This window comes from Acipenser ruthenus, chromosome 15, assembly GCF_902713425.1.
Source record: "Acipenser ruthenus chromosome 15, fAciRut3.2 maternal haplotype, whole genome shotgun sequence".
In the NCBI taxonomy this organism is placed as follows: domain Eukaryota; kingdom Metazoa; phylum Chordata; class Actinopteri; order Acipenseriformes; family Acipenseridae; genus Acipenser; species Acipenser ruthenus.
The window spans coordinates 25398379-25425046 of record NC_081203.1 but is presented as its reverse complement, the minus strand read 5'-3'; positions in this window follow the sequence as shown (position 1 = coordinate 25425046).

Sequence of the window (26668 nt, the reverse complement as noted above, 5' to 3'; positions counted from 1 at the left end):
GTTGGACATAACAAACTAAATATTCTACAATCTAGCATTAACTTTTTTCCAAGTAATCATTTAAATATTTAGGAAAAATCGTTGTATAAAAAAAAAATCTGCTTTAATAAATATTATGTTTAATCGTGAAATAACTTGAAATTGAAATTTTTATACCATGAAATCCTGTGAAATAAGCAATGTTTTACTGTGAAAATACAGATCATCCAAAAGAAAAAAAATAATAAGAATCTAAAGATGTGTTTATTCTGATATAATATTGAGGCTTTGACACACATACAAATACATACATGTAAAAATGCTTTATATTTGCATGGAACTTCTATCCTGGTATTATCGTGAAGACATGACCCATGAAGAGAACTGAAATCCTGAAGAGAGTGAAAATTATTTAGTGTTCAAATAGTTTTAAATGTGTGCAATGATATGGCATTATATACATTTAAGTTGCTGTTGATTGTATTTAAGTTGCTGTTGACATGCCACACCCCCAGAACTGGACTTCCACTGACTTTCACTCCACACCTACAGACATACAAAATGTGTCAGACAGGCTCTGGAGCTTTCACATTTCATCAAGTTACCTAGGTGTGTGTGTGTGTGGGTGTGCGTGTGCGTGTGCGTGTGCGTGTGCGTGTGTGTGTGTATATATACTGTATATATATATATATATATATATATATATATATATATATATATATATATATATATATGTATATTATCTGACAAGTAACCTTTGGAAAACACATTTCACATACCAATGTAAATATGCTATCCATTTTTCCAAATGTCCAGCTGCTGTATGATGACTAGACATATAGCAAATATACTATAATTGGGAACAGCTGAGATGAACTTCATTTGGACATTGCTGAAAGATTTATTGGAGTGTGAATTGCAATCTTGATAATGTCAAACTGTTAATTCATTTATTTTTACAGGCATGTAGATTTTAGAAACTGTGGATTTCTTAGCCTGTGCTTTTAATTGTGACCACTCATTTTCATCCCTGAATGGGTGGTAAAAACAAGCACAGCAGGTAAATCACACTATATTAAAAAGTGTTGGTGCAACAAGAAGACTAATCAGCAAAAGCTTCCAGTAACAAATTATCAGCTGCAAATTAAAAAGTGAGCCGACTTTCATAATAATGAACTCTTTCCACTTAAAGCAAGAACACAAATGCTATTGTTGTTGTGGCAAAGTATTGTTTCTTGTTGTATGACACTCTACCTACTATATATGTGCTTTTTTGCAGCTCAGATTTTTTTGTATGTTTTGTTATTATTATTTTAAAAAATTGTAGTAGTCGAAGTCATAGTAGAAATAATAGTATTAGTAAATGTTTGCATCTGTATAAACTACAAGTGTTCACAACATTATTATTTACAGCTGTTCCGTGACACACCTCCTGTAGTTAATAAACAGAAACATCTACATCGATTTCTCCTCACAGCTGTACAAACCAAGCATATCAAAATATTTTTTTTTGCCCAAATTATATTTACTTTCACATTACTTATCAAAGTAGTATGTATCATATTTTAAATATGTTATCATAAACAAGAACATAGATTTAAAAAAAACCTTACAAACACTGATAGCTTGTAGATTCTAGATGACACTTTTTATTATTCATTTTCTATAAAATGTTTAAAATCAGTATCTAAAAATATTTTAAATGGAATTATTTTCTCACATTAAAACCTATGAATTAGGTCAGCCTTTTTAAAGTTTTCTATACATTTTTATGCACCTAAGCTAACAAAACTGCTGTACCTTTCATTTACCAGAACCCCTTCAATACAAGCCGATTATGGCTAACAACCACGTTACAGGGAGATACATCAAAGAGCTAGCTTAGTGCACAGTGGGGAGCCACTTCGGCAAGTTTCAAATTCTAACAATTCAAACAGCTTTCATTTGAAACATGTTATGTGCTAAATGTGTCACGTTAAAAGTGTTTTCTGGCATGTAAAAGACCCATTTGACTGAAGACCTGCTTTAAAAAAAAAAGAAAAATACTAATTCAAATTCACAAAGTTCCATACTTTTGAAGAATCATACAGAGATAAACCAAGAGGAAACTACCGTGGTAAATGCTGCCATGGCATACTGTGCTCTAACTTATTATGTGAGTCATCGTGAGTGTTTGAGGCCCCATTGAATTCTCTGCACATCGAGGTTTAACACATATTACCCCCAGAATAGTCCTGTGGTTCAATAATTGCCTTTATGACTTCCAACTTCAAATGTTTGCAGCATCTTGTTAATACAGCTGGAAATATTAAGTTTTATAGCACTACTTGAAAGGTCACTTGCAGTCAAACTGCCTTGTGGTTATCAAAGGGGATTTGAACTAGGTTGTCTGAGCACTGGCTTGGTTTCGATGTAACATACAGTAGATGTGTTTAAAATAAGAAGTCTAGAAGGTGGATAGAATCCCAGATGCTTGCAGAAATTACCATGGAGACCAGTTGGCCTGAGAAATTAAACCTGTAGTAATATTCAGACAAATTTGTATCTGTGTGAGGCTGTGTGGTCCAGTGGTTAAAAAAAGGGCTTCTAACCAGGAGGTCCCCGGTTCAAATCCCACCTTAGCCACTGACTCATTGTGTGACTCTAAGCAAGTCACTTAACCTCCTTGTGGTCCATCTTTCGGGTGAGACATAATTGTAAGTGACTTTGCAGCTGATACATAGTTCACACACCCTAGTCTCTGTAAGGCGTCTGCTAAATAAACAAATAATAATTAAATTTATCCCGGTATGTGTTCACTTTTTTTTTTTTTTTTTTTTTAATATAAATATAAATGTAGATGAATATACTGTATATCAAAATCATTAAGCATTAGATACTGTACATTAAACCTGTCTTCATATATACATCACTCAAACATGATGCTGAGCTTCTACATAGTGGAGAATGAGAAGAGAAACTTCTTCTTTGACATTTGTTGAATAATTTTTGTAACCTCCCAGGCAGGTACAGGAAGATGATTTTGGGAGCTGACTTTCCCTATCTAATGCATGTTTTTTCCTGCATTTAAAGCAATAATATTGTGTGAGCTGCCAAGGACCATTAGAACGTGCTGTCTAGAGTCCAAACCCCTCCTCTTCTAAATAAGCCCCTTTCACACTGGCATGTTTCTCTGGATTGAATTGTCGGCCCAAATGTTGATTAGGGCAAATGTTTCTTCATCCCTGCTGCAACCTGGCTCATGGTGTGTCTCAATCAACACAAATATGGCTAAACAGAAGAAACAGAAATCTTCCTTGCGGAAGTGAAACCTTCATGCAGGCATGGCTGTTTGTTACTTCATCGGCTTATGAATGGCCATCATGCATTTTGTCTCGCTCGACCCAGGTCAAAGCGTGCCGACCCACATCCTCAGGTGGGTCACTGGTGACCCGGGTCAACCCGGGTACAACCTACGTATGTGGTTTCACACTATATGGGATTGTGATCTGGGTAGCCAGTGTGAAAGGGGCTTTAATTATAGCTGTAGATACCTGAACTGCAGCTTGTGGCCAGACAAGATATCGTGTGCCAACTCTGGTCTTCTTAATCCTGCAGAATACAACTTCTTTTCAGTCAAGACACACTCTTTAAGTATGTGTTATTGGTGTATTAAGGAGAATGCTCTTTGTACACTAGCTTTACTATGTTGTCTGAGTGCTTTATTTAAGACTAACACTGAAGTACTTCCAAGTGGTTACCTTTTACAATAAACTGTTTGAACCGTGTACAGTAAGAACTGTCTACAAGTGATCTTCTAGGGGTAGCAGTGTGGAGTAGTGGTTAGGGCTCTGGACTCTTGACCGGAGGGTTGTGGGTTCAATCCCAGATGGGGGATGAGCAAGGTACTTTACCTAGATTGCTCCAGTAAAAACCCAACTGTATAAATGGGTAATTGTATGTAAAAATAATGTAATATCTTGTAACAATTGTAAGTCACCCTGGATAAGGGCATCTGCTAAGAAATAAAAATAAATAATAATAAGACATTTATTAGTGTGGTCTTTTATACTGTTTTTTTCAATGGTATTCAATAAGGACATTACACTCAATGTATTAGCAAAGCAGATTTGGATTTGTTTATTGGAGTAGACATTGATTTGGCATTATCAAATGCTACTACAAAACCTCTTATGCTTCAGTAATATCTAGATGAGGTTAGAGCAAGGAATCTTGTCCGAAGGATTTATTCAAATAGCATTACAGACATTCAGCTGGAGTTGTTACTTCCCTACTCAACATGAATTGTAAATTCATTTAAGCATAAATATAAATAGGAAGAACAAATTAAAAGATTGAAGATAAAAAAAAATGTGAACCAAGCAACTTTTGAAAAACCTTCAGCTCCTTATGTTGACATGTGTATGACAGTGGTGAGGATCCGCCCTCTGTATCCCACTGAAACGGCTGGTAGCGTTGATTGGGCTTGATGCTTCTTGCCAGGACTCCCCCCCCCCCACCCTCGGACAAACCTTATCTCCCCACACAGCCATAATGTTTCCCTCTGCTTCTATTTTCCTCAAAAATCTGAACTGCAAAAAAATTAAATAAAAGCTGCTGTACAACTAATTTCAGGAAATTTGTTATACACCCGTTCAAACAATGCTTCACTTTTTTAGCCACCAGTTTAAGAGTATGTTTTTTTAGATGTAAAATAAATTATTCAGCACCTTCTCGCTCTGACTGCAGGTGATCAGAAAGGCAATTAAAGCACAAGACACCACAGTACAGCCAAACGAACTGAGATGTTAACGGGTGTCCAGCTTTCCACCCATAGGAACTGATAATTATAAAAGGTGATGGAGATTTCCATCAAATTCTCCAGCTATCATGGTTCTCTATTTAACATCATCTCATTGACACTCTGCAAAACTTCAAGGTATAAAATGTGATGGAAATGTCTAATACTGTATATATTGAAGTCTGCAGAAGGAGTTATTTTGCATTCTGCCAAACTACAAATTAAAAATGCTGGTTGATTTGGAGCAGGGGTAAACATTTATTCGGATTCCATGTATAATCACCTACAGTTGTATAATGATGCACAATGACATGACATGTATACTGTAATGATCTCACAACTGAAAAATTGGATAACCTGATAGAATGTAATAACAAATGATGTATAACTGTAGTGTTAAATGAATGTTTACAAACTGCATTTCTCTAATATGATTCGCTAATTTATTCTCAAATACCTCAGAAGTCTTGGTACTTTTTTTGTCCTGCTCTACCTACAAATTATTTAAAAAATTGCCCTCTGGGAAACAATCTTAGACTTTACGACATCATCTCTGAATGTGGTTTGGATTAAAAAGGTGAGCCACTGGCCAATTGGGCAAAAGTGAACACATGTCTGGGACGTTAATAACCACTCAGATCTACTACCTTAGATATTACCAGTTAATCACATTTACACTTCTTTTAATGGGCAAGCAGCCACAGAAAAAAAAGGGTTATAATGCTATAAAATAAATATATGGACTTCATAGACATATAAGTATTAATAGTATTCGTTTTTAGTAAAGATAGCAAAAAAAGCACATCAAAAGGTAAGCCACTTGTTAATGTAATGTTCTCACCTCCATCTACCCATACACAGATTATAATCATTTGAATAGTAAATTAGTTCTAACCCACAGATTTGCACATCTGGCAGCATAATTGTTATAATTCTTTCCAGCTGGTATATACATCACTTACTGGTGTGGCCTTTTAGGAGTTTAAATGCAAAAGTGGAAGTTCAGTCCTTGATAGTTATTGCAGATCTTTCTGAGATAAGGTTACTTCATTTATAAAGCAAGCATTTTAATGAATATATTATTTTGATTAAAAAATCTATCCCTTTGTATATACTACCAAATAACTGCTGCTTGACAGTTAGGCTTGCCAAGTGATAAACTGTACACTGTAAATTCAATTTTGTATTATAAGCAATACACTGTCGAAACAATATGGATCTCAGTACATTAGAAACAATATGGATCACAGCAGTTATTTGTCAGAATTTCATTATGACATGGAAAAATGTTATCATGATTATTATAAACAGTAAGAAAATATATAATTGTAAAACCATTAACTATTTTATTTTAAATAGACTGTGCAAGAAACAAATTAACTGTTTTTCAGTGATGTTTTAATCTTTTTTAACAGTATTTGTCACATACATGAACATTAAATATATAATAATTACAAGTAATACAAATATACTTTGTTTAATCCCTGTACCAAGAATTAAACAGTGTAAGAAACAAAAATGAACCTTATGTTAAGAATTCAGAAAGAGTTTACCTTAAATATTTACCCTTTTCTGTTTATGAAAGGGGATAACTTCCCTCTGTTGAGTCACTGTCCATCTGCTTACCATACACTGATTAAAACCAACGGAAAGTTTTCTAAATGAGGTGTTAAGTTGTGACATGAGAAACAGCTCTGTAAACATCTAGCAAACTGTCAAAGCCGTATGGATTTATGTAAACACACCTGTCAGAGGAGATATATGATACTATTTTTTTAATCATTCTTGTGTTGAAAAGTTAATGGAGTTTTTATTTTGTGTTTTTTTTTGTTTTTTGTTTTTTTTTTTACAAATACAGCACCATGTAAAATTATGTTTAGAAAAACTAAAAAAACAATTTCTGTCTCATTTTTTGCTTAGAACTTGTATATTAACCTGTCTGACATATTTACAAACTGTAAGACTCTCTTGTTCTTATTTCATGTCTGTTACGCAAAGTATACTGGCATGAAGCTTGTCCTTGGCGTTACTCTTGGAAAAATTGCAGGTACGTGGCATTGGAACACAAAAGTTAATTACAAATAGTGTACTTCAAGGAAGAAGGAACTGGCCAAGTGAAGCCAATTTATCTTCCTTTGAATAACTCTGTTATACAATATGGCTCAGAATCTTGCCTCTATCAATGGTCAGTAAAGGCTGGGTTAAGGTAACAAAAAGACCCGGTAATTGAACATCATGCTGCAACAGAGACCAAAAAGAAAAACATGAAATTACTGTTTAAGGGACGCATACTTGAGGCTTTTTACCACAGAGTGCTATCCACGATTTTAAAATTGCTGTTTGTCTTACTGTATTATATCAAGCTGACATTCTATGGTATGGTTATGGAGCTTTTCAGATTACTTACACATTCAGCTGCTATTAATTAACAGTATTAAAGGGTATATTAAAATACCACTGATTCACTGAATCTGACTGACCCTTCCGAACCTCCTGGCCCTATACGATGGTGCTTGCTATAATGATTTAATTGCAGGTAAAATAGCCAGTAGAACTACATTCCTAATTAATCCAGCAAAAGCTTCTTCAAACCAAATTATCCAAATTAAAATCTTAGAGAAAAAGAAAAAAATAATTGTAACTAGCATTACTGTGTCAATGTGTTAACGTGGATGCTATCTTCTATGTGAGCAGGGATACGTTTTATGAAAAAATACATTTTATATTTAAGGGCTATAACACATTGCTGTATTATACTATAAATAGTAGATCAAAGAATTAAAGCTACACCCACACATTAAGGCACGTACATTCGCATTCATTATATTCTTTGCATAACTGCATAATAAAAAGATACAAATGACTGCATCTAACAGTTATCTTTATATATAAAGCACTGAAAATGTTCACTGCAGTGCCTCATTCTGTAAAGACAACAGAAGTGACTAGTTATTTGTTGAGTATACATACAATATACAGTAGATAGAAATGGTTTAAAGCCCTATTCACAACGCTGTAATGTTTTTCAAAGTCTGTTTTTTATTAATATAATACCGTTTGATATTCAAAGACAGTTGTTGGCTTCTTTACAGTCTAGAACAGTTTCATGAATATCGGACTTTGTGAATAGGGCGCATGATGTGAAATGTGCAGGTTTGGAGTCCATGATGTTGAGTATAAAGATTTAGAAGTACATCCAAGAACTGGATGTCTGCCTTTTTTGCAGTCTATTGTATCTACTGGCATATTTCAGTTTTAGAGGCGTGTCCCTTTTAGATAAGCTCTATTGTCCAGTATATCTTAGGGACTTGCTTCCTTTTTTTAAACGCACGAGAAAACAGAATATCTAAAGCATGTGTCTTTCTTAAAATTGAACTTACATTCAGAAAAAAGCGTTTGAATAACAATAAAAGTTGAACATCAGCATAATCATTCACATTTAAACACATACATTGTGTGGTTAGAATGATGAACACCAGTATTGATTGTAAGGGTGCAATAAACCATAAGGCGTTTTAAAAATGATATAAAAGCTAAAGAATACAAAATGTAGGTTTATGCTTTTTTCATTTTGATCCCAGAAGGTTAAAGTATTCTTCAAATGTTTTCTATGTTCACGTATAACAAGACCCAAAACATTCTAGTTCTTATACTTGTTAACATCTAACTATTTTATACATGTTTTTTTTAAACTCCTTTAACCTACTTAGTAACAGTCAGTCGATCAAAGCTGCACTATCTTCTGGCATTTCACGATTCAGAGTAGAAGCTCTGAATTGTGTGAAAGGAAAGTGAACACAATAAAAAGGTATTGTTAGCCCTAGTTCGACTCAATAAATCAAAAATGTACCACAGGATATTATAAACCTGAAGACACTGCAAAGCACATCGCAGTCACCCCCGTGTGGTTACATACTCTAATGTTGCTTTGAAAAGTTATTAAAAAGGTATGGTTAATTATGTTAATTCTGTAGCTAAATCTGTATGTACAGGACAAACTCATCAGGTTAAGCTCCATTTCCATTCATGATAAAAAAAAGACAATATACTATAAAGGCTTTTATCAAGCACAACATAAAATCATGTTACTTGATATGTAAAACATCCTAGTTTATTTTCCCTTCACTTGTAATTTATCAGTGTCATGTCAGAGTTTGTTTGACCAGTTTATGAAACTTGCATGGTGTCCAAAGAAAGGTTGTGAACTACCTTGGAGACAAGCTAACAATCTGTCCACTTGTCAAAGCATCTACACACCTGCCCAAACAGCAGCTTAAGACTCTTGGCCTTCCCATGCGTGTGAAAAGGCATCATTGTTTGTTAAGTGTGGAGGCTGGCAGCAGGTGATGCAAGGCTATTCTTTGTTTTTAAGTGGTTTTAGCTGAAAGTGAACAGGTAACCTGTCAATCCTTTACTTACTTTTAAAGATAAAAATACACTGAAGAGACTCTCACAAAAACAAAATAAGAGATGTTGAGTCCCCTTCTTCTAAAGATTTAAATGAGGACCCCAAAATGTTGTAAAATATGTCACCAATTTAGGGTGTATGACATTTTATTGGGGTTTTGATACTGTATACCAAGTTGATTTAGATATAAACATACAAATAGACAGATAAGGGTACATCTTCAGACATAGAAAATACATTAACATAATCTGAAATTAAAATATGAGGAGGATGGGGGTTCTGGTGTAAAATCAACTATGAACTTTAGCCCTTTAATTCCCCCAAAAGACTAATGTGCTGTTTTCATTAAAAAAATTAAAAACCAAGTAAAATGTCTCTGTTTGATCAAATTAATGTATACATTGTTTGGAATCATCCCTGTAATACCCATAATTATTTTGATTAATGGTACTATAAATTATTGGAGAACGCTTGTTGGCTGATGCTGTTGAAAAGTGAGACAAAGAAGAACAGAATTCCTGTGCACTTATGTAAAAAACATATGTAGTGCTGGTGCTCCTGAGTATTTTGAAATGTTATTGGCACTGAGAAAAGCTCAATACTAACATTTGAGAGCTTTTTGTAGGTACACTAATTTATATTATCATATCTTCTTCAGCTTTAAATTTCTGTCAGCATTTGAAGAGTATTGTGTGTTGTGATGTTTATTAAACCTAGTCTATTCCCACATAATGTGGGTTGTACTATTAGCAGTAGGGCTGTGCAATACTTAAATATTCAAAGTAATTTTCAGTAATTTAAAGTAATTTAACATGTTTTTTTTTTTTAATAAGCCTATTGTTAATTTCGTAACAAAAAGCCACCCCACACAATTGAGTAAAATCAATGGCAAACAAACTGGTTAAAACAGTTTTGATGAAACTGGCTGCTCGCGACCCCAGATTGAAATTTGCAGTCAATTGATCTGCAGTTGCTCGCCTGTTTTGCTTTGCACTTCGAATTAATGCACGGATATCACGGTCTTGGAGTATGCGCTTCTGCCCACTGTTGCCCTTTGCTGATGATGTCTTTCCCTCAGAGTTCCATGCCGACATCACCTTAGACACCGTTGCTTGTGAAACATCAGCAAGTTGAGCTGTCTTGGTCAATGAAGCTCCTGCCAAACGCGCCCCAATAATCACCCCTCTTTCAAAGTCACTGAGGTCTCCTCTTGCAGCCATGCTACCATAACTATAGGCAACCAGGCCTGTCCAGCATTTTTATACATGACTCTAAGCATGCTGGGATGTTGTTTGCTTAATTAACGCATGAGCCACATCTGTGTGGAAGCCTTTGCTTTCAATGTACTTGGTGTCCCTCATTTACCCAGGGGTTTCCATTTTTTTGTCCACTACCTCTATATTCTTTTATTTTAAATGGGCGAAGGCCACATGGTTATTTTACATGAGAATATTTTGATGCGTTGAATTTTTTTTGAATGAATCATTTATATGACAGCTGACACTTCAGCTCTTTTGATTAGTATTTCTTGACAACACCTAAAGGTTGTAGCATCCTGTCACTGTCTCTACCTGTTTAAAAGCAAGGGGTTTCAAAAGGTCTTTCTAGATACTGTGTATATTATCCAAATATGGACAGTAGAGTGGAGGAATTACAATTCATCTGGCTTTGGCAAAGTGAGTAGAGGGGCCATTTCTGAAGATACACAGTTGGCATATACAATGGACACAACTGCTAAGATCTGTCTATGATAACACTATGCAAAAATATATAGCACTACTAAACTCTGCTTATTTCAACCACCTAAAGCCAACTGGTACAAAATATAAACTTCTGTCTTCATACATTAAAAAAAAATGTTTTATTGGCTAGTTTTAAAGACCCCAATTAGCATTAAAGCATTCTGTGGAACCTGATTTTTAACTTTCACTGCAGTCGATTTTCCATAAGTAATGTTTAAATATAACACAAAATACATTGACAATAATGTCTGGTCTAACCTTTTATCTTTTATTTTTAAGATTCATTTCAATGCTACTGTACGTTGTATGAAGTCTAATAGTCACAATATCCTTCTTATGAAGGTAAAATGGTAGCATTTGTGCACACCCAAAGCAATGAATCACTAATAGCTTAGACAAAAGTATCGCAGCAATTGATGAGGGCTGCATTAATATATTTTCCTTGTGTCAGCTCTTTAGGAGTTTGATGTCAGTTTGATTTGGGTTACAGCCTACCACATCTGTGAGTTAAAATAATAATCAATTAAGTAACATTCTTGGCTAAAATCTAAGATTTTAAATGTATACATTTCACACGATGACAGTAATAATGTTTAATAACCGTTTACATGTTCTTCAAGAAACTTGTTAAATCATTCTTGAATAATATTGCATTAATGGGCTATTATCAAGCGCTGTAATATTAAATACTATAGACAATCTGTGCATTTACTTTCAGCAGCAAAGGAACCAAATGCTTTTAAAACACCTTTTAAAAATAGTCTAATTGCACAATTTACCAGCCCCGTAGACCAAAGGCCATTTCAAATGCACCCTTTCATAAATCAAGCAGAATGTTTGACTTTAAATCAAAATGAGTTTAAAGGATTCCAGACGATGCAATTTGGAGTCGCTATAAGCACAGAACCCCACCTGCACACTAAATTGTTTGCAACTATTATATAAATGCTGGGGAATAAAGGAACTCATTATATCTGTGCTCTGCTCATAGCTAATCTATGATTCAGCGCACTTAATCGTGCAGAAAGCTTTAACACAGTTTTAGACCCATCAGCAAGGTCACTACAAAGCCCTTTTACTGTGCTATACTGATCATTTGAGAATAACCCTTTGACTTGTGATATACGCAGCCTTGTACAACTCTATCTCACTTATGATTACACAGTCAGTGTTTTGTGTGTTACTTTACTGACTAATAACCTAGCCATCATAAGGGAAAATCATATCTACTTGTCAGTCCTTATAGCTGATTTTTAGTACTTAAAATCTATATTGGTATACGATTGTGGGGTCTATTTTAATGATATAACAGTAATAATAATAATAATAATAATAATAATAATAATAATAATAATAATAGAATGTGTCATCCAGATCATTAAAATAAACCCTTAAAGCTAGAGTTCTAAAATGTTGAGAAAAGCCAATGAATTTCTACACATTGCTGGTAATTTCACCATCTGGGAAAAGCAGGAGTACAGAAGCAGCTGTCCTAACCAGCTACCTCCAATCAATGGCAGCTCATGGTTCAACACTATGCTGAGTTTACCAGGGCAGGAAATCTCAAGTTCCAGTTTACTTCCCCCAAATGGGCGACCAGCCTCCCCCTCACTGAGGAAGAAGACGTCAAACATTGGAATTCAGTAACAAAGATCCCAAAGCTCCCTGTATTCTCTTGATGAGGATCGCCCACTTAAGCACAGTGTTGACCCGACTTGGAGTCAGGCTTTATGGTTATTTGATTATAGAAATATGAAATAATCAACCCTCTGTATTGGAAACCTTTAAAATCACTGAATTACAATTAAAGTACTATTTATTTATTAGTACAGAAACATGACTTATAGATTTGAAAGTCTTAGCCACTAGCCAATAGCCACCCAGGCTAATATCTGCACACCAAAACCTGTATAACACTGCATGTTTATCACACTTACAAATTGTATTAGCTTTAGCGTAACTGAGATATACCCCCCTTAAAACTCAATCACAGGAGCTTTAACTTTAATATAGCTTCCATCACTATGCAGAACCACTAGCAGAACTAAGTGGAACGTCATTTAGATGTTAAATCTAGGGAAGATTAGTGCAGTAGTCATAAACTGCTTAATGCATTGTACATTTAAACAGAATCTAAGACAGCATTGATCAAGTAATTTCTTTTGAAATAAGATTATGTAGACTGCTTTTTTATCCTAATGCAAACTTAATAATATGTACCAGTGCTGTAAATGCGCAGTTTCCTAAAAACACGTCTCGTTATAAAAATACTAAATATATGTATATCTCAAGAGCCAATGTTAATGTTAAGTGTAACAATAGCTTATGCATATTTTATTGGTAATCTTGTGTCATCTGTATATTTCTATTTAAAATGCTGTTTTTACTGTGCTTAAATAACAGATCAAGAAATGATGTCACTCTCCTTATTTACTTTTCTTGTTCCTTAGCACTCTGCGATCTCCAGATTGACTGTGTTATTTTGGGCTGGTCCTGACCCTTATAAGGAGATGAGTTTCTAATCCTCTGGACATTAACACTTCATTTGGGTCATACCAGGTTCAGGACTGTCTGTATTATGTTTCAGTTTGGTTCACAGAAGGACACAACAGCACACGTACTGTATATAGTACAGATATTTACAATAGTTAAAAGGCCCTGTTTATCAACAGGGGGGCAAAGGCAAAAGGCACATTTTATAAAAGGAATAATTCACTTTTATCAGTATAAAACTGCCGAGGAATTTTTTTACTTACTCTTGCAACGTTTATACTATTAAGATATAGTTTTATTTATTTTCATAAATGTTGCCTTTGCCCTTGCACTTGTTTCTAAATACAGCCATAACTTCATACTTTAAGCTGAAACAAACATATAAATCCACTGATTCCCTATTTTACAATATACCAAAACGCATAACATGGAATGCATTTGAGAATCTCCAAAGACTACAAAATGTGCATGTATACAAATTCAATATGCTGACATATCTACAACTGAAATAATTACAATTTTGGGAAATAACGAGTGGCAGTCCCAGGTTTATTCATTGTTTATTCGTTTTCAGAAACAACACTGGGAATGACAATGTGTTTTTCAATCTCTTACTTATACAGAGAACCTGGCCAATATGCAGTAAAAATACTGCACCTTCACAATTCTACAGTAGTTTTCTAAGAGCTCTTTCTTTCTTTCTTTCTTTCTTTCTTTCTTTCATATTTGTGACAGGCTTTGTGGAGGTAGAAGTAAGTAACTAAATAAATTGTACTATTAAAATTATACATTTGCAATTTAAAAATATAAATTAGTAACATACATTTCAATAGCACATTATATATTTTTGTATTTATTTTAATTTCCAATATAAATTTAATATATCTTTTTTTATCTTCCAAGATGCAGGGCAATTACTTTCTAAGAATCTGACTGCTTTTGTATGCTTTTCCTACGCCTGTACTGTGTGGGTTGTTAATACAGTATTTATTCATTCATTCTCTGAGCCATTTTGATTCTTTGCAATCTTGAAATGTAATCAGGATGTTAATAAAAGAATGTATAATGCCAGAGATGATCTGTTCCCCTTTAAATAAATTCTGTAAACTTTGCATTTTTCTTTTGCTTTTTAAACATCAAAACAGAAAGATTGCTTCAGTGCTGTGCTGGGAAAAAAAAAACACAGACTGTCATGTAATGTAATGAAACCATTAAATGCACAGTATTAAGAGCAGACAAGATGCAATTAGCCAAGAAATGACTCTGATCTCACTGACATTTTCAAAAAATCGTAATACAATATGCATTGCGGACATGATTGACAGCCTAATCCACTTTTGATGGAACCAAGTCCACGTACTGTGAGCAAAGCGGTACATGACCAGATAAAGCACACAGCTGCGAATCCCTGATATGTCCATGCAGGCTTGTCACCAGGCAAATTCCTTAGGTTTAAACGATGATGAAAGTATCGACCATTAATGACAGGATCATCTCTTTCCCTGAAATAAATGCACTAATCCCTTTTGCCAGGTCCATGAATTCCTAATATGAATTATATAAACTCTAGTAATAAATCTGTGTTAGCACAGTTGTGTTTGGAAATTGTACAGCACTCTTTGCCCTATTTGAAATGCAAGATGAAGGCAAGACATGTTCTCTTAAGCTGTAACATAAAGTGATTTATTGCCTTGGACAGATTAACTTTTTAGGCAATATGTAGACGAATTGAAGAGTTTTTTTTTTTTTTTTTTTCACAGGGCTTGGAAATCTGTTTAACTACAGCCAAACCCTGATAAAATCACACAACCTTTAAGAATGTGTACCTGTATTTTACATGACAATAGTATTAATTTAATGGTTAAACATTACATGATCCCAATTTTATTTCCAATGTTCTGATCGTATCACGGTTTGACCATGAAAGAGAATAGAAAGAAAATTATGTTCTAGTGTGTGTGATATTCAAAACTAATTCTTAAAAGTGTTTTTTGGGGGTGGGGTTGGGTGGGGGGGGGGGGAGGTTGTAGCTTGTACCATGCTAAATGCTTCAAGAAATGCTTCTACCTTTTCTATCAATCACAATGGTGTCTTTTCAATTCCAACATGCACCCACATACAGCAGAGGTGATATTTCATACAAAATCGATCACATGGATATTTAAACTACAGTTGAAGGATAAAAATAACCCATTACAAGAACTGATGTATTTTATCAACTTTCCACTCTAAATCAACATGAAATTGTTCACTGTTGACGGCTATAATTGGTGAGGTCAGTGACTACAAAATAAACACGACAGAGTGACAGTATACAGAATGTTCTAAATTTAGAATTTGACAAGGCCTCATTTCCTTTTTTTTCTTTCTTTTTAGACCTGGATACCCGTACATTACATATAGAGTATTTCAGGTAGCTTCTCGTAAGCGGAAATTACCTAAATTCTTTAATTTTCTTAAACAAATAGACAAGCCTCGACTTTGCAAATGCTACTGAATATACAGACAGAATGTGATGCCTTCCTTACCATTAAATATGATGCACACTAAGAGAATACATATTATCTTTTCTTTCCTGGGGATGTTTGTCACTGTAGTACATTTTTAGAGTATAGCTTTCATTCCTGGCAATACCAGCTGTAGAGTTTATAGAATCTTTTGATGTGTTTCAGTAGCATCAAATATTGAATAACTCAGTCACATGATTTAAATCAGCAAACACATTTCAATCAGGGCCGTCCAGCGGATGGCTCTTGAGCTCCACAATAGGCTCAACAATCTGTAGTAGAAGCAGGTAAGAATGAAGAAATCAAGTGATGTTGTGTGTGTGTATAAACATGAAACATGTTTATTGAGCACATGGATATTAAAGTTTGGTTAAACAGCGTTTTAATTCATTTTTGAATGGCTCTTTCAAAACTCTCTGGTCATCGGTATGGCTCATTCAGCCAAAAAAGATAGGACAGCTCTCATTTAAATAATATAGCTATTTGTTACCTTATATTTAGCCATTACATCCTAAAACATATGTCCATTGTCACTCCTCATATCTACATCCTCCACTTGCTCTATAAATTTACTAAAACTATATACATCACACCATGCCTCTGTACTCAAGAAGGCTGCCAGGAAACTGTATTTTTAACAGATAGTAATGTTCTTCCAAGGTATTACTAACAATGAATTATTACGATAGAATTACATGATTCGTTTTAAATATATAAATTCCTCATTTTATTTGAAGGAGTGTAAAAGCAGTTGTAGATCATTGTTTGGGGATTTGTTAAACTTGTTTTCATTGTAAAATATAATGCATGTGTTCATGTAGCACGTTTATCTGGGTTTGTGTGCTTCAAATTTGTTTTTTGTATTTTACTACTAACCAGTGTAAAGAAATCCCCCTCATTGGCTGCTGGGTGTTTATAGATGATCTTTCATGAAATTAGTTCAGAGCAGGCACTCCTTACAGTGGTTTCCATTGTTTGAAGTTAGTCCGTAAAGGTCATTATTCAGTCACATTTGAAGGGCTTGTTACATGGCTTCAATCTTCAGTAGTGCCAATCAAGTGTCATTTATGAGCACTTAAATAATTGCAAATAAAGGGAAGGTAGAAAAAAAACACTTCTTGTATAAACACTACCATATGAAAATGGAACAGAACAAATAGTAAGGATAACATTTCGCTATTGTGTGAACTGTCTTGTGCATAAAAATGCATGAATTTAACAGAGGCACAGCAGGAATTGAAAATAATGCTACATAAATAATTACTTAAGTTCTTTGCTGGGCTTATGGTAAATGCTTTGAGAAAAACAAAGAGGCAGAAGATTATTGAGTGCATGCTGAAAGGGTACAGAAACAAAGTGGGGAGATGAAGACCTTTGACTGCCTGTGCTGCTTTTTGTATTAGAACAAAACTGCCTACCTACTGGAAGCCTGACATTGAAGCAAGCTTCACATCCAGTAATGCCCTCCCCTAACTGAGATGATTGTAGCTTTTTTTTCTTTCTGAAAGTGATGATTAGGAGACCGAAAAGCAAAAGTGAATGGTTTATGAATATTTCATGTAAATATAAGCAGCACTTACTGGACAGGGGCCTTGATTGATGCTAGAGTGGCTCTAAATGCTTTGACTTTGAAGAGCTTTAGATTCCCCCCCCCCCCCCCCCCCCCTCCCCCCTCTCGTCAATGACTACTTCAAGAGATGCAGTTAATGGTAGAATAAAGATGTATTTAGCTAGAGAGCTCTTCATTACTTGCCTGCATTAAACAAAAGTCGAGGCATAGGATTGGTGTCTGTGATAAAAGGGACTGACAGGGCAAATCTGCCAAGAAAACATAGCTTTTAGTATTTTCCTTTCTGCCATTTTTTAATTTTTTATTTTAGGCATGGGCAGCAGACAAGTGGAGGCCCAGACTGAGGAATGTCACGCATTACCCTGCAATAACTATGGCAGTCACACTTTAATAATCCAGCCTTAGGAAAAGGGAACGGTGTCATTTCTCTCTTGGGACCGGATTTTGCACCCGTTAGTATGTCATTTCATTGCGCGATAGCATCCTAAAGAATTAGGATTAGTAGCATGAATAATACCCAGATGTTTCAATGCTGGCCAGGTGAGCTGCACATTCATCATGGGACTTATGAAGGTTTTCATCAGGAGTGTGTATAGGTTTATATTACCAGGATAAAACCTGATGCGTTGCAAACTGTTTTTCAAATAAGTGAGGGAAAACTATTCTTGTTAAATGGAGCAAAACAATGCACAAGGCTCATAATTTATAGGAAGAATATACAAAATAAAACTCAATATTGGGAATACAATGATAAGGCTTTGTGTATATATTATAACATATTTGACATGAATTATTTGATTACTCCATTACAATAGTAGTACAGAAAGGGAAATTCATTTAGTTTTCATTAAAAAAGCCAATTGGCAAAATTATAGAAATTAAAATACATGCAACACATGGATTGTTTGAAAACTGTTTAGCTATCAATAGATGTCAAATGATGTTGAGAATGGGACACCTTCAAGAGAGGGGAATACTTGTTACAAAGGTGGCAGAGAGGAGGCGTACAACAATGCAATTAAAAAAGCACAGACCTACCCTGGTGTTTAAATAGGGTAAACATATTAGTGTCCAAGGGGTTGCTATTGCTTGATTATTCCTTACTCTTGCTGGTGCTTGAAATGTGCCAATGCCCCCTTGAGGGACAGTACTACCAATAAAAGTAATGCACTCCCATGCTGCACAGTTTATATTCATATATTTCCAATTGTTCTGATTGAATACCTTAGGTTTTCGTTTTAATTGCATCTGTTTAGAGGATCAGAAATACCCATTATGCTACAGTACTCATCCCTAACCAAATGGCCGAACTGTCCCATTATGTCACATCGATGGATGTCTGTCACTATTAAGACATTTTAAACATTAGTCTTTGTCCAGATCTTTAATTAAGCTCTGTGTATTTTCATCCATTAAATACTTTTAAGGATAGTCTCATTTTTAGAAGACTATTCATCATGTTTCTATATCTCTGTGAAAGGTTGTAAGAAATTCAACAACAGTGATTTGTGGTATCATCCCTAAGGGAAACAGAAACGGGTTAGTATTACTGTCAAGTAAAAGAAGCATAGCCCCAGAAGTCATATGGCATTTCTTTGATGGTTTAGAACATTTTGATGAGTTAGGTGTAGTGCCATCACTCTAATTCACCGTTGCCAACCAATTCTATGTTAACTTAGTTAAGGCTATTTAAATTAAAGTAAGGCATGCAATCCTTGCATTCTGCTGAATAGTTTTTGGAGTGCTACTGTAGTTGATCCATTTGTCTGAAGCCAAGCCTTTTATTTCTGCATTAAATTGGAATTGTGCTTCGGTCAAATGAAATGATTTTCACGTTTCTGTATTTTTTATTTTGCTATTGCTATGCTCCACATCTGAACATCAGCTCACAATAGACATTCTTGACAGTTTCAGAAGGAATCAGAGGCATAAACTAGTCCACCTGGATCATTGGTTGCTTGTTTTAATAATACCCAATTTGCTGATTTATAAGAAAAAGGATAGCAAAATATGTAGATGTATCTATTTGTTAAATGTAACTAATATGTACCTGTTAGGCAGCTCAAGAGGTGTGCCTGAAGCCGAAGCCTGCACCTTACTAACGTTATTATTGAATTATTCAGACCGTGCTTAAACGCAGAGATTCTCTTCTTAAACAAACCAATAGTGTTTTGCTACATAGTTAATTTCTGCCAGGTGAGTTTGTTGCTTGACAGACTTCAGATGCTTTTTTTTTATTTGATTGGTTATACGTTGTGGTTTGTGATGAGACTGTCTACAGGTGTTCTTATTGGTTTGGAATGCGTCATGTGACATAATGAATTGATAAATATAGGACCCTACAGTTTATAGCTCAATAAAACAGCCCTGTGAGAGGAATATAGAAACAGCTATAAACTATAGTGTCCTATACTTTATTACTATTGTACCAAATGGCCGATACATATAAACAAGAATAATGCAGACATTATCCAGGCTTTATTTATTTATTTGATCTTTTTGGTTACAGTATAACTGAGGTGTTTTATTTCAAATTCATTTTATCAAAGGAGAACAGAAAATTAATTTGTTTACCCTTTAAATCCCCCACATCCTATTTTTCTTCAGTGTTCATATTTGGATTTATGCTGTGGTGTTGTATACAGGTTAGTTTTACTAAGGAGACTCAATCCACCTAACCTTATTATGATAATATGCTGTTGCTTTATATTTATGGTGTAATAAACATGTAGGTTGTTGCTTTAATATTAACTGGAAGCAATAATTATCAAACTATGTTTTAGGAGGTTGTGAAATATCGGTATAGCTACTATTGTATGTATGTCATGTTACTTCACACATCTGCCCAGCTATAACATTGCCCCCAAGAAGAATTCAGTAAAAATGAGGTGTTTCTTCTCCATTGGACTATCCTGAATAAATAATATGAGAAAAGTCTAGAGTGTATTTTCCCCAGAGAAAATTAGTGTTTGATTTTTATGTCTTTGAAAATGACATATCTCTTTCCAAAGTTCATATTTTGTTCCCTACAGTATTATTTTTGGCTGTATTTTATTGACCTCTCAGATGCATTTATTGTTCTTGAATTTGCATCACATGTGAAGCGATTAATGTGCAGCAATGAAAAACACTTTCTAGGTCCATTTTTACATCTCTTTTTTAATTTTCTTTAATAAGGTATCCATCTCCCCCATTTGTTTACCTGCGACTTTTGAGACTTCATATAGATCCTAGCCAGCATGGTCTTGATCCTAGCCAGCATGCTATTTGGGTTTCGTTCAGAACAATGGATGAATTCTCAAGACAAAGTTCTTTGCCATGTACGCATAAGCAGAGTACAAGAACCAATTTGATCTGCTTCACTGATGTGTGAAGTCTATAAGGGAACACATCTATTTTTTTCTCTAATAGCTTATCTTCCCTAGTGAGCAGTTATGTGTGTGCTTGTAAATATACACATTTTACAGAAAAAGCTCTTTAAACTATTCTGTAAGGGTGACCTTGAAGCAGGGGCATTCGTGTATTCCTTGAAATCAGAGGCAAAGCCAGTTTTGATAATGTTCAGGGGGTGGGAAGTGCCCATTATTTCCGGTGGAAATAATACAAAGACCAATCCATTTAACAGTACAGGCCATTTAAGAAGCCTCTCATAGTGTAATTTTTTTTTCTATTTTTTTTGGTTCCACAAGAAATTCTTGCATGGTAGTAGATGTATTTGTTTGGCCACCCGAGTGTATAAAGCCAGTTCCATCAGTCCATGCTGTAGTTTCTTTAGTGCATGGTGTGCATGTATAAATGTTGAATACAGTTAATACACTTAAAAATAACAGCTAATTATCTACTAAATAATATTTTTTTGTAACATTTAGTAGTATTCTGACTTATTACTGTACATTAGTGATATACTGTATTGTGAATGCATTAAAATCTAAGTTGTAAAATGTACTATTATGTACTATTATTTCAAACTACGGTATTAATTTTTATTTTTACAAAATGCCTTTGGATTTAGTAATAATATTTTGCAGATACAGAGAAAGATTATTTCATACTGTTGGAATGCCAGTAATCTCATTATCAGATGGAATCAATTAAATGCAGCCATTAAACTTTAAGAGGAATTGTTTGTGGCCTGAAGAATCCCAAGTCCATTACACCCCACCTTACACTGCTGAAGTACATTTATATTGATTAAATAAAGGCAGACACACATAAAGAGTATTTAATGACAAGTTATCAAAGTCAGATGTTTTGTCTGAACACCATTGAATTTCTTTAACAGATATATGGAAGATATGGTTTTGCATACAAGTATACAGAGGCTTACGACTGAGATATTAGATTAAAAAAGAAATGTTTGTACAGTTTGAAACAAAATCTACAAATTATACAATTCACTATACAAGGGATCGTCTTTGTTGACATTTTTGTTTTGCTGACTTGAGCTGCAGCAGTGGTTTCAGTTAACATTCATAGCAGGTACAATTGTAACGGTGTTGGATTCAAGGCTGGGGTAAGGCCGAAATCCACAAGGTTAAGCCTGAGGCTGAGGCCAGAATCCTCAATGCAAGCTGAGGTCTTTTAGGTTGAGGCCAGTTTCCAGAACAGGAGGTTGACGTGAAGGCCGGGAGCCTCTAAGCCAAGGTCAATGTCAAGCACTCATATACAATTCAAACATGTTCTATTTATTAGGGTTGAGGTAAATGCAGATGGTTTGTTTTTACAAAACTCAACATATTTGTGTTTAAATATTACTACTAATACTACCAGTACTTATAACCTATGATAACCCTAAAGATATATACACAATCTCTGAATTTTACATGTTTTGGGATGATTTTTTTTCCCATAAGAACAGATAGCAATTCTCAATGAGACATGTTTGACAATCCCCAGATCAATATAATAAAAAATATCTGGTGAAGCTACAAACCGTCCCTCAAATGCTGACAGCTTTTTGCTGCTATATGCCTGAATACAGCTGTCATTTCTGAGTTGGAGTGTCTTTTTAAATAGATACAGGGTTAAACTTGTCTTATGACACTTCAATTAATGGATTCCATCACATTTAATAATAATATTAAACATTTATTAAAATCACTTTTATTACACTCTCGTTCAAAGATAAAGTATAATACTGCTGTTTTATTTTTAGGCCGAGATGTTACTTCTTACCTTATTTTCAGATTTAGAACAGGATGCACCTTTTATACCTCCTTCAGTGTATTCATTATATCGAGTTACATCTAATATTAACCATATGAGAGCAGTTAAGTGATGAGGAGAAGTGCTTGGGGTGAACGATGTGTTTGAGTTAAATACTCAGATATTCCCAGTGCTCAAAAATCCAATACTCTGACCTTCATACTCAGCGTTTAGACCGGCTCTTAGACCAGCTAACAAGCAAACATAAAAACAATACTGCTTTTATAGATTTTTTTAAATGTATTTTATCTTTGAAGTTTAAGAAGATCACTGGAAACTAAAGCAAGGGAGTTTGTAAGATGTGGTGAGCTTGAAGTGAACTGAACATTACTGAATCTCAGCTGGTGCTGGGAATGTCAGCAAATATTTCAGTTGAAGCACTAAGAATACATTCTTTGCTAAAATGCTTCAAAACACATGTGATCACACTGTAGTTACCATTATCTAATATTCACTGCAAGTATATGTATTTTGAAGTGCATAACAATATCTCCTTAATGTACCGTTTTTCTTTGTTTTGTCATGTTTTTCTCAAGTCCAGTTCTTTATGGTAACTGTCTTCCAAACGTACACCATCTTGACTGATTCCTAACTGTTAAAATAAAGTGGTTACTATAATGTAAAACAGCCATGAATAATGATTATCTGCTGTAAAAACCATGAAAATGCTGTGCTTCTTTCTCTTAAACATTCAGCCATATTCCCAGCTTCTTAGACAACAGTGTTATGGAAATAATGAATGAGCAGCTGAATGAAATGACAGTAAGAAATGTTTTAGTCCAGTAGACAAAAGTTCAATTCACTGTAGAAGCTGCACAGTTTAACCCAGGTATTCTTCGTCTCTTCTGTATTGTAATAGCCTTATTGTGATTCTGATGCAGATTTTTATTTTGAATTCCCTAACCTGAGTTGCAAACTCAGACCCTGTTTTGATTGCTTCTTTTTAAACTTGACGCATTCCTCTTGTGAGCTGGATAAGAATCCCCCCTTATTTTGCCCATTGACACAACAGTCCTAATAATGCATGTGGCATAGTGTGTCTTATTTCAACCCATTTGCATGATAATCACGTGTGTAGTTTCAGTTACAAAACTTATATTTACAAGATGGTATTCTTAACCCGTACTGATACATGCTTAGAGAGACAATAATCAAAACTGTAGGAAACATTGTCTAACCTCTCTTTAGCATTAGCATTCTCTAAGCCCCTGTCAGTTCACAGTAATAGGACCTCACTTTAACCTTAAGTTTGCACTCCCATAAGGAACTGCATTACTTTTACTGGTAATATAGGAGTGAATCTGGAGAGGAAACTGCATGCTTCTATTAAATAAATAATGCTGTAGCAGTATAAAGAGGCATCAACACCAGAGAAAGTAAAAATAAAGTCTGAAAATCAAATAACAGCAAAACAATCAACAATTTGTGAGAAAAAAAGAGGTGAGATATCATGGTTTATTTTAATAAAATAAATAAAGAGAGTGGAATTAAGATTCGCACTTTCAATGAAATAGACCTCAGTGTTTTTAATAGCCTTGGATATCACACCTTTAAATTTGTAATTGTCAGTATTTGGTCTGATAGTTTTAGTTTACAGGCAGTGTAATGTTAAGGAAAGACAGAAGCACAGTAGTTATTTTTTCTATGCAATGCCACATCTCAATACAATCCTGGGTTGGGTGTATTCCCTGCCATTGAGCTCAGGTTTTAAGATTATTTCTCTGGTTTGTATTTTGGAGATATTCCAGGGCCGGGACCGTCTATGTCCTGTAATGTCAGACATTTGACATTTTTATGTGTTTTCCATATTTAAAATGTAAAACAGATTGCTATTCAGAAAAGCATATGCAGATTTTTTTTTTTAGCAGAAAAATATACTGGAAAACCACTTTCAGGCTGCAGAGGTTGTACAGTTTGCTAAACTAAAGCATTAATTGTATGTATTGTATTTGATATTTGCAAATTATCTGAATTTGTGCATGTTTTTTTCTTTTTTCTTCTTTATTCCCAATTGCATGGTAAATAGTGTTTCTCTGAATGTGATTTTTACATACAGACAGTGTCACTGGTGGTGAAAGTTGTTATTGTACCAATAACTAACTAAACCCATATATATTGAATTGTCAATGACACAAAAGCATGTTTCCACAGGAGAAATACTGAGTGAACGTATGCATGTTAATTCTCTTGAGTATAAATAAATAAATAAAGCATGCCATGGCATAGTAAGCAATTTCCATTTTAAAATGTTTAGACCAGGTTTCTCTTTAATCACAGTTGTGTTCACAGTTGTGTTCCTGTGCTGAAAAACAGATTTTTTTTTATCTTCCTGAGTTTGTTGTTGCTTAAGTAATGAACTTGCAAGAAGTTCACTGACATAAGGTGTAATGAGGCAGTAGGCTTAGGGTACAAGATGTGGATGTATATTTCAAATTAAATTATGTCACATGTAAATGATATGAATATATAAAGTATGTGGCATAATTTATTGATATCATAATCAGTGGTTTACTTACTTTAGACCTTTATGAAAACTATGAACAATTACTTAAACCTTTGAGAGGTACTTAGGTTTAAAGAAGAACAGGAACACGTTGTCTTCTTAGAATTGTATTAAATAGTCTGGCAGGTATATGTCTTAATTCTTTTCATTGTCTACCTATTTTATTGAAAAGCACAGGTATATATTTTATGTGAAGACATTAGACTTAAAAATTCCATATTTAAAGATTTTATACATTTAAACACATTTCTTTCTTTCTTTCTTTTTATAAAGGACCATATAAAGATGACCAAACACTTTCTGCTTGAATTAATTTAGTAAATCCTTTGGATACACGAAAGTCTTTCTAATTAATTCCATTCCTAATTCCGAAAAAGTCCACCAGAATGCTCATAAATTGGTATTCAACAGTCAAAGTAACATTTTAGGACTCCAGGGTATACAATGTGGTTGATTGTAATGGGTCTAAGCAGTTGTGGTTAATACACTCTTTAACCAAGCAGTGATTTAAAGCCCTGCCTGTTAGCATTACTGCATACAATACAACTACAGTGAAATAAGGTTAGAAAAACACTTTGTGGAGGCAGTGTTTAGATCATAGAAGTAGATCCCCATATCTCTTTATATAAAAACTAGAGTAAAAGGATGTAAAGTATGCATTTTGGTGTAAAAGCAATACACTTTAAAAGTGATACAAAGGAGAGCTATTTCAATGTATATCTATATATGTATATATATGTGTGTGTGTGTGTGTGTGTGTGTGTGTGTGTGTGTGTGTGTGTGTGAGATTTGGTATTTCTAATGTTGTAAACATTACAGACAAATTGCACGTTAAAATTACAAACAAAAGTTGCCTAGTACTACAAGAAGAATTTGTGGCACAGTGTTAAAGGGACAAAAGAAAATGCTGTGTGATATACACAATTGCCCTTGTTAAAGTAATGCGATTTTGTTTTGTTTTTTGTTTTTTTTGTTTTTTTTCAGGAAAGGTGGGTTCCAAAGGGCAGGAGTGGAGAGTATTAGGCCTGGAGGCAGCTGGGAGGAAGTAATCTGAGATCCTGAGGGCAGGAAAGAGACATTGAAAAAAGGGAAGGGTGACCCACCCTGCTATTCCCGTAGAGAGGAAGTGCTGATATGTGGTTTGTATTTCTGGGAAGCGTCTGTCATGTTAAGAACGTAGTATATGCAATATAACCATAAAGTCTGCTGTCAGGTCTCAACCCATATATGCCAAACTAGCAGAATTCCATTACACATACACACAATAAACCAGGAACATGTTGTACGTAGGATTAATAGTTCCGTTATTTAAATTTACCTATTTTATTCCAGCTATTTACAATAAGTTTCGAATTAAATAAAAAAAGTACCTTCCCATAAAGCAAGGGGTTACCAAGACTTGTAAACAAGATTTTATTTGGAAAACCAATTTGCACAAAACAAGAATAATGGAAATATACATTTCTGTAATGACCAATTAA